General features: G+C 37.2%; 1 non-coding gene across 1 annotated transcript; it reads right to left on the minus strand.

Moving 5' to 3' along the window:
* Positions 1-8,809: 8,809 nt before the first annotated feature.
* TRNAF-GAA (transfer RNA phenylalanine (anticodon GAA)) lies at positions 8,810-8,882 on the minus strand. The gene has a single exon. It is a non-coding gene; the product is annotated as a tRNA-Phe (tRNA).
* Positions 8,883-9,281: the final 399 nt, after the last annotated feature.

Genomic DNA, 9,281 nt, shown 5'->3' on the forward strand with positions numbered 1-9,281 from the left:
CCTGCTTCTAATAATCTTCTTATTCACTGGATCCCATAATTTGTACCCAAACTCTTCATGACCGTACCCCAAAAAAATACATGGTTTTGCCTTATCATCAAGCTTAGATCTCTCATCTTTAAGAATATGAAAAAATGCTTTGTACCCAAAGACTCTCAAATGACCATATGAGACATCTTTCCCTCTCTATACTCTCTCAAGCACATCACCATTCAGAGGAACTGAAGGAGAAAGGTTAATCAAAACAACTACAATTCTCATAGCCTCCTCCCAAAAGGACTTAGGTAGCTTAGCATGGGAAAGCATACACCTAATCATTTCTTCAACTGTTCTATTCATTCTTTCTGCAACACCATTATGTTGAGGAGTTTTTGGAACTGACTTCTCAAGCTTGATTCTATGGAGTCTACAATAGTATTCAAATAGACCCCTATACTCACCACCATTATCTACTCGAAAACACTTCAACTTTCTTCCAGTTTCTCTTTCAATTTTGGCATGAAGTTCTTTGAAAGCATCGAGCACCTAGGTTTTAGATTTCAAAGTAAAAACCCAAACTTTTCTAGAATGGTCATCAATAAAAGTAACAAAATAAAGTGCACCTCCAAGAGTTCTAGTTTTCATAGTACAAACATCAGTGTGAATCAGGTCAATAACATTAGATCTTCTAGATGGTGGATGTGTATGAAAAGAAACTCTATGTGTTTTTCTAGCTAAGCAATGATCACAAGTTTTAAGAGTCGTACCTTACAAATTTGGTAAGAATTTCTTTCTAGCAAGAGTTTGAAGTCCTTTTGCACTGATATGACCGAGCCTATGGTGCTAAAGATCAATGTTTGTATCTTTCTAAACTGCATTAATCTCTCATTTGTGTAACTTAGCTTCCATGATATAGAGAGTATTCATTTTTTTCCTCTCACCACTACAAGAGAACTATTGGTGAGCTTCCATTTACTTTCACCAAACCAGTTTATGAACCCCTCATCATCAAGTCTTCCAGTAGATATCAAGTTAAGGCAAATGTTTAGAACATGCCTAACATCTTTAAGAATCCATTTGCTGCCAACACTGGTTTCTAAGTAAATATCTCCAATACCCATAATCTTTGATGCACCACTATTTCGCATTCTGACATTGCTAAAATCACTAGTAGTAGTAAGAAGTGAAGAAATCACTACGAGTAGTAACATGGAATGAAGTACCAGAATCAATCACCCAACTAGAATCTTGGGTTGCAAGACTAACACACCCATCATCACATACAATAACAACATCACCTTCAGCGAAAATTGTTCTCTTTCTCATTTTTCTTCCCTTGATTATGCTCTCTTTTGCAATCCCTTATAAAGTGACCTAGCTTGTTACAATGATAACACTTGATACATTTTCGAGACTTGGATCTTCTTCAAGAACCATGCTGATTTCTAGTCTGACTTCGTCCCTACCTATCATGCATTTCAGGTGCAAGAGCCCCAGAAGAAGAAGAAGATTCACCTTGTGCTTTCCTTCTGGCCTTTTCATTAAGCAAACTATCTTTGACCAAATCCATAGTCAAAGTCCCTTCTGGTGTGGAATTAGATTCTGTGATCACCAACGTTTCCCAACTGTCAAGTAAAGAACTGAGGAGTCATGATGCTTGCATCTCATCATCCATATTCATCTTCATGGCAACTAACTGGTTTGCAAGATTCTAAAATTGACTTGTATGCTCAACCATACTACCGCCATCCTTGTACTTCAAATTTATAAGTCTTCTAAGTAGAGAAATTTTATTACCAACCATTCTTTTGGGAAAGAGATTTTCTAGTTTTTTTCAAACAACATTAGCTCTGGTTTCATTAGAGATATGTTCATGAAGATTTATATCCATCCATCATCTAATATAGGCAATGACTTTTTTATGTTGAACTTCCCATTCCTCATCATCTAACTTAGACGGTTTCTCACTACCTTTAATTGGTTTGTGCAAATCTTTATAATAGAGCAAATCTTCCATCAATTGCTTCCAAGAAAAATAGTTTGATAAGTTCAATTTCATCTTTCCATCAGACTCATACATTTTTCAACACATAAAAATTCAATACCTATCAACCTTGGCTCTGATACCACTTGTTGGAAAAACTTATTGCAATTAATCATAATATTTTCCCTCTTTGTATGTCAAAAATGGGATACTTATTAAATACCAGAATAAGCAATATCAAATATCAATCAAAGCACGACAAGCAATATAAAATACATAAATCAAGCATAAAAGTGAGACACCAAGATTTTTACGTGGAAACCCAATGTGAAAAAAACTACGGAACAGTAGTCCGCTCAAATCATCTACTATCACCAAAGTTTAATAATGGGATTACAAAGTTCTTCTCTAGTAAAACTAGAGGCTCCCAACAACATCAAGATTCAATAATCTTGGACCACCAATACAAATTATACAATCATCATTAGCATCTCAAACGATGGATACACAAATAGAAAAAAATTTAGGTCTCACTAAGTGGATATTGTAGAAAAGTACCTTAGAGAGGACTATCATCAAATTGGCACCGGTAAATTCGAAGAGCACCTTGCAAGGATTCACCACCCAAAATTTAAGCTAAAATGTATGAGAATCAACCACTTAATCTTCAATGCAAAGTGGTAAAACCTCTTTCTCTTTCTAGCTTTCTTTCTTTTTTTTTTTTTCTTTCCTTCTCTTTCTGCTAGTTGAACTTGTTTTTCACGACACACAATTAGCTTTTCATTTTTTTTTCTTTTTAATTATAAATAGGCTTTAGCTTTTATTGGTCCAAGCCTAACAACAAAGAGAGAACCCAACAATATTTTATATTATTTTGTGTCAGTATAAATTAATTGGTTCATACATTCAAAAACCATCTTCATCAACAGTCAACAGAATGTTCCAATACTATAAGGTGGCGTTTGGTTACTAAGTGAAAATTGAATGGGAATAGGAATGGGAATGGGAATATAATGGAATGGAATTTTTATTCTTTTGTTTGGTAAAAGCTATGAATCAACAACGGAATAAGAATTATTATGTTTGGTATTGTATGGAATGGAATAGAACATTTATTATTTTGATCAAATTACCCTTTACTCTTCAAAAATAATATTTGTTTTATTAAATTACCATTATTTTATAAATTGAAAAAATAAATAATATTTTTAGCAAACAAATATATTTATCAGGTGATGAGAATATGCACTTTTTTAAATTTAATTATTAAAAAATAAAATAATAAAATTACATATAAATATTTAATAATTTTCAACACAAATTTGTTGATAGGGCAAAATTGACTTTTGTTGGTAAGGAATTAGCTTTCTAGTGATTTTATAATGGAAAAGTAAGTCCCTAGTTTAGGTGATTTGTAATTCCATTGGAATGGGCTTTCAAGCTTTAATAAAGAATAAAATGTAACTCAAGTATTACATTGAAGAGCAGTTAATAGACATACTCAGAAAAACATTATCACGAAACAAATTTAAACTATTACGAGATATGATTGGAATTACAAAAATATGTACCAAAAAAGAGTATTAAAATTTCTACACATTTAAATATTTCTTGGAAAAGGCGTATGGTGCTCTGCTCCTCCTCCCATGGTGAAGAAGAGGAAAGGTGCGTCGAAGCCTAGTGCTGCCAGCAAGGAAGTCGTGAGAGCGAGCCCTGAGCTGCCCTCAATCCAAGATGATGCTTCGGAGGTTTTCTTGGACCCTTGCGATGTATTGGAACCGGAGAAGGAGATCGTTGCAGAAGAGATTAAGTCGACTCCTAAATCGACTTGGGCGGACGATACGGCGGAGATGGGTTATCAAGCTTCGGCTCAGTTTACTTGGAGTAAATTCAATTTGAATCAGGTGAAATCTCCATCCTCTCAACTCTCTTTTACTGAACCGATTAAAATTGGGGATCAGGTAGTTGCAAAAATTGATTTGGATGAAGTAGCGGTAGAAGCCTCATTCTGGAAATCTTCGATTATATGTATTGTCTTAGGGGCCAACCCACCTTTTAGAGTGTTTGAAGGTTTTATCAAGAGAATATGGGGGAACTTGGGAGTGGAAAGAATAGTGAGAATGCATTCAGGGTTCACTCTAGTTAGTTTCAAGGATGAAGCTACTAGGAATGTTATTCTTGAGACTGGGGTTATCCAATTTGATAGGAAACCTGTGATTTTGAGGCCTTGGACGGAGGATATGGACACAGCTCGGATGGTCAAATCGGTCCCTGTTTGGGTGAGGTTAAATGGCCTGTGGTTACAATATTGGGGGAAGAAGAGTTTGAGTGCCCTTGTTAGTACTATAGGGAAACCGATTATGGCGGATAAGGTAACTCTTGAGAGGTCTATGATCAAGTACGCCAGAGTGTTGGTGGATGTTGAGATTAAAGAAGAACTTCCGAGAACTATAGCCTTTGTCAATGAGAAGAAACAATTAATAGAACAGCCTATTGAATTTGAGTGGCTTCCAACCAAGTGTACGGCTTGCGATATGCTTGGACACTCAATCGCTAACTGTAACAAAGGGAAGCCTGTTGTGTGGAAGAAAAACAAGCAAGGGGATACGCGACCTGCTGCCGAGAATGTTGCTGGAAAACTGGAGACTGTCTCTGAGAAAGGGAATGATGTTACGAAACCAGCAGAGAACAATACCGAAACTCAAAATACTGTTCTACAGGCCAGGAACGAGTCTGCTGTTGTTAGTAATTTAGAGGATCGGGGGACCATTTCTGAGGGTACAGGGGCTGTTAAAAATGCTTCTTTACCTGCAAGTAATGAACAATGGTTAACACCTAAGAGGAAAGGTTCAAAGCATGTCACTAGGCCGCCACGAGAAGCTTTGACCAGCAACGAATATAAGGCTTTAGAGGATGCAGAGGGAGTGTTGGTTACTGATCTTAGACTCTTTTCTAATGGATAGTCTCAATCTTCTAGGTTGGAATGTTAGGGGGCTGAATAACGTTGAGAAGCAGCGAGAGGTGTTTGATCTTTGTAAGATTAATAAGGTGGGTTTTGGGGCTCTTTTTGAGACTAAAATTCATCATGATAGAGTTAGTAAGCTCTTGGAAAATAATCCGAACTGGAAGATTTATTCTAGTCAGGAGACTTCGTATAGAATTTTGTTGATTTGGATTGGCAAGCTAGTTAATGTGGATATTTTGTTGATAGACAGGCAGCTCATTCACTGTAAACTCAAAATGGTGGGTTACAAGGAGGAGTTTTTTCTCACTACGGTCTATGGTAGTAATTCGTTGAACGAGAGGAAAGATCTTTGGAATAAACTGACTAACATTGGGCATTTAAACGCTCCTTGGATAATTCTAGGTGACTTCAATGCCATGTTTGCGTACAAAGATAGAAGTGGGGGTAGGAAAGTTCGAAGTTCAGAAATCCAGGACAGTCAAAACTGGCTTGCTTGGGGTCAGGTTGAAGAGTTGAAGACTGCTAGATCCTTTTTTACTTGGTCTAATAACCATGAGGAAGGTAGCCGTGTTTACTCAAAGTTGGATAGAGTTCTTACGAATGAAAGTTGGTTAGATAAGTTCCCGAATACAGAAGCTAGTTTCAGATGGGGGGCCCTCTCAGATCATAGTTATTGCCTCATTAAACACATTAAGACTGGTATCCGTGGGACTAAGCCTTTTCGTTTTAGCAATCACTGGATGTTTAAAGAGGGTTACAGAGAGACTGTCCTTTCTTCTTGGAAGAAGCACAAGGTTACTGATTTGAGCACTCTGCACCAGCAACTGTTCAGAGTGAAGCATATCCTGAAAACCCACTATGTTAAGAAGAGTGAGGATGTTACTGGTCTGTACAATGAAGCTCGGGACAAGTTTATAGCAGCGCAAGAAGCCTTGGCAATCAACCCTTTGTGTCCTACAGCTATTACTACTGAAAAGGTGAATCATGCTCACTACATAGCTGCCCGAAAACAGTATTTCAGCTATTTGCATCAGCACTCGAAAGCTTGTTGGTTAAAGCTTGGAGATGAAAACACCAGTTATTTCCATGCTATCATGAAAAAGAGGAGCGTTGAGAATAAAGTGTGTTCGTTTACTGCCAATGGAGTTGTTGTTGATGAGTATGACAAAGTGGTTGAGCATTTTTTAAACCACTTTCGCAACTTCATGGGGAGGCAAAGCTCGGCTTCTAGACGAATGGATGAGGAATGCCTCGAGTTTGGGCAAAAGCTTACTCTCGAACATCAAGTGAGTCTAATTCGTCCTTTCAGCAAAAAGGATGTGAAAGAAGCTTTGTTTGGGATTCACTCGACCAAAAGTTCGGGGCCGGATGGGTTTGGTTCGGGTTTTTTCAGAGAGCTTTGGAATGATATTGGGGGTGACTTCTCTTGTGCGGTGTTGGGATTTTTTCAAACTGGTAAGCTTCCTCAGGAAGTGAGTGCAACAACCATATCTCTTATACCGAAGATTGATAACCCTCAAGGAGCTACTGACTACAGACCAATAGCCTGCTGCACCACTACTTACAAATGCATTTCAAAAATGATTTGTACCAGACTCTCGGAAGTTCTCCCGGTCCTTATTCATGAAAACCAAGGTGCTTTTGTCAAGAAGAGACTTTTAGCTCATAACGTCTTGATTTTGCAGGTTCTCCTAAAAGGATACACTAGGAAGACCATTTCTTCTAGATGTCTTATGAAGATTGATTTGAGCAAGGCTTATGATACGGTAGACTGGTGCTTTGTGGCTGATATGTTAAAAGCTCTTCGCTTCCCTTCTAAATTTATCACCTGGATCTTAAGTTGCCTTCACGGAGCTTCTTATGCCCTTCTGCTTAATGGAAGAATCCAAGGGTCGTTTAAAGGTGAAAAAGGCCTTCGTCAAGGGGACCCGATGTCCCCGCTTCTCTTTGTTATTATAATGGATTACTTAACCAGACTTCTTATTCAATGTTCTAAGAAGAAAGGATTTGGTTTTCACCCGTTGTGCAAATCCTTAGGCCTTGTCAACCTGTGTTTTGCAGACGATCTCATTATTTTCTGCAAGGGCAATGACAAGTCTGTTCAGATGGTGAAAAATGCCTTCAATCGGTTTAGTGAAGCAACGGGCCTGGTTGCTAACAAAGCCAAGTCAACGGTGTTTTTTGGGGGTATTCCAAATGCCAGCAAACGGAGACTTGCCAACATCTTACAAATGGAAGAGGGTTCTTTCCCTATGAAGTACCTCGGGGTGAATCTTAGACCAACCAAATGGCGATCTGCTGATTGTGGTATCATTTTAGACAAGCTGCACAAGAATTTACACACTTGGGCTAGTAGGAATCTCTCGTTTGCTGGAAGGGCTCAATTGATTCACTCGATTTTGTTGGGGATCAGGAATTATTGGATGTGCTTATTTTTGCTTCCTCAAAAAAATTACGGCGGCTATTGACAAATGTTGCAGAGATTTTCTTTGGGGTTCTGTGGGAAACAGAAGCAAACTTCATATTCCTTCTTGGGAAAAAGTTTGTCTCCCCAAGAATGCAGGAGGCCTTGGCTTTAGAGAAGGTAAGGCTTGGAATATAGCGCTTATGGCAAAGTATATCTGGGCTATATCTAGTAAACAGGATAACCTTTGGGTTAGATGGATTGATGCAATCTATCTGAGAGGGCTGAGCTTTTGGACAGTTGAATTCAAGCAAGATGCGAGCTGGTACTTCAAAAAATTACTTCGTCTTCGTTCAACTGTCAATGAAACAATAGTCACTGCTGCTATTAAAAGAGGTAAGTTTAGTGCTAAACTCTTTTATCTCTCTTTTATTCAAGCTCAAAAGATTGATTATGCAAGGAACATTTGGAATAGAATGATTGTTCCAAAGCATAGGTTCATAGGATGGCAAATAGTGAATAATCAGCTGCTAACCAGGGACAATCTAAGCCGATTTATGCCAATCTCTTCTCCTCTGTGCCCAGTTTGCTATAGGGAAAATGAATCGCACCAGCATCTATTTGTAACCTGTTGCTTTACTCGCAATCTGGTTGATGAGATTACCAAATGGTTTGGCCATATTGATTGGCCAATCGACTTCAGCTGTGGGTTCTCAAAAGCTGCTGTCAACTTGCAGGGAAGAATCACCAATGCTGTCATTTTGGCTACCCTTTACATGGTTTGGACAAACAGAAATAGTTGCATTTTTGAGTTGAGTTGTAAGACAGCTAGCACCTTAAGTAGAGAGATCAAATCTTGTGTAAAATATAGATGTTTAATTGGTTGTAATGGGGGAAAAGGGAAGCTAGATAATCACATTTTTAATGTAATTTCCAGCTGGTTTTGATGGCAGATTTCGGTCTGCAGCTGGTGTTGTTTGCTTGTTTGTTTTGTTTGTTTGAATAAAGATTTTCTTCTTGTTCAAAAAAAAAGAAAAAGCTTTAATAAAGAAACCAAACACTTGATTGGGCCCTCTTAAGGAATGACAAGTCCATTCCATTGTCCATTCAAGTGAACCAAACACAACCTAAGAATCCACAATAGAAATTTCCTATATCGAATAGGTGTGACTTGTTTTTTCATTTTGGTAGGTGAAATGAGACATTATTATAATTAAAGAAAAAAGAAGACGACCTGGAAAAGATTAATAGAAGTAGAACTACACATTTCTATTCTCTTTCTCTCTCTGCAAATTCTCTCCATTTTTCATGTTTGGTGTCATTTTAAGAATAATATCATAAAATCTCTAAAAACACATCAAGACATGTGAACAAAAACAAATGATATAGTAACAAGTAAATTCATAAGCCCATGTAAATATACACGCAAAATATGAAGGTGTGAAGTTAATTTATAGGGAAAAAAAAAAGATAATAGTGCGGTGAGCGTGGATCGAACACGCGACCTTCAGATCTTCAGTCTGACGCTCTCCCAACTGAGCTATCCCCGCTTTGTGGAAGTAGTAATGTAAACAAAGTATTAATAAACATATTTACTAATTATATATCTGCAACTTTAAACCGTTGGTGAGAAACAAAAAGGATTAGTTTAAAGAACATGGTTAAACTAAGATTATTAATGTGATGTTTATCATGTTTTCAAGAAAAAGATTATTTACTGCGATTGTCGACGACAATTTTTTTGGTTTTTTTTTTATTTTGGAAGAAACGAGGAATTCTGTCCAAAACTGAATTTTTAAAAAGCTAATTAAGATTTTTACCCCTGAACTTTGACATGTACCAAATCATGTTTCCTGAACTATTGAAATTGTTAGATTTAAGTAAGGACTTTTGTCAAATTTCATTCAGTTTTACTATTTCAAAGATTGTTTATGTATTAAATTATGCTC

Source organism: Cannabis sativa, chromosome 8 (genome assembly GCF_029168945.1).
Source record: "Cannabis sativa cultivar Pink pepper isolate KNU-18-1 chromosome 8, ASM2916894v1, whole genome shotgun sequence".
Taxonomy (NCBI): domain Eukaryota; kingdom Viridiplantae; phylum Streptophyta; class Magnoliopsida; order Rosales; family Cannabaceae; genus Cannabis; species Cannabis sativa.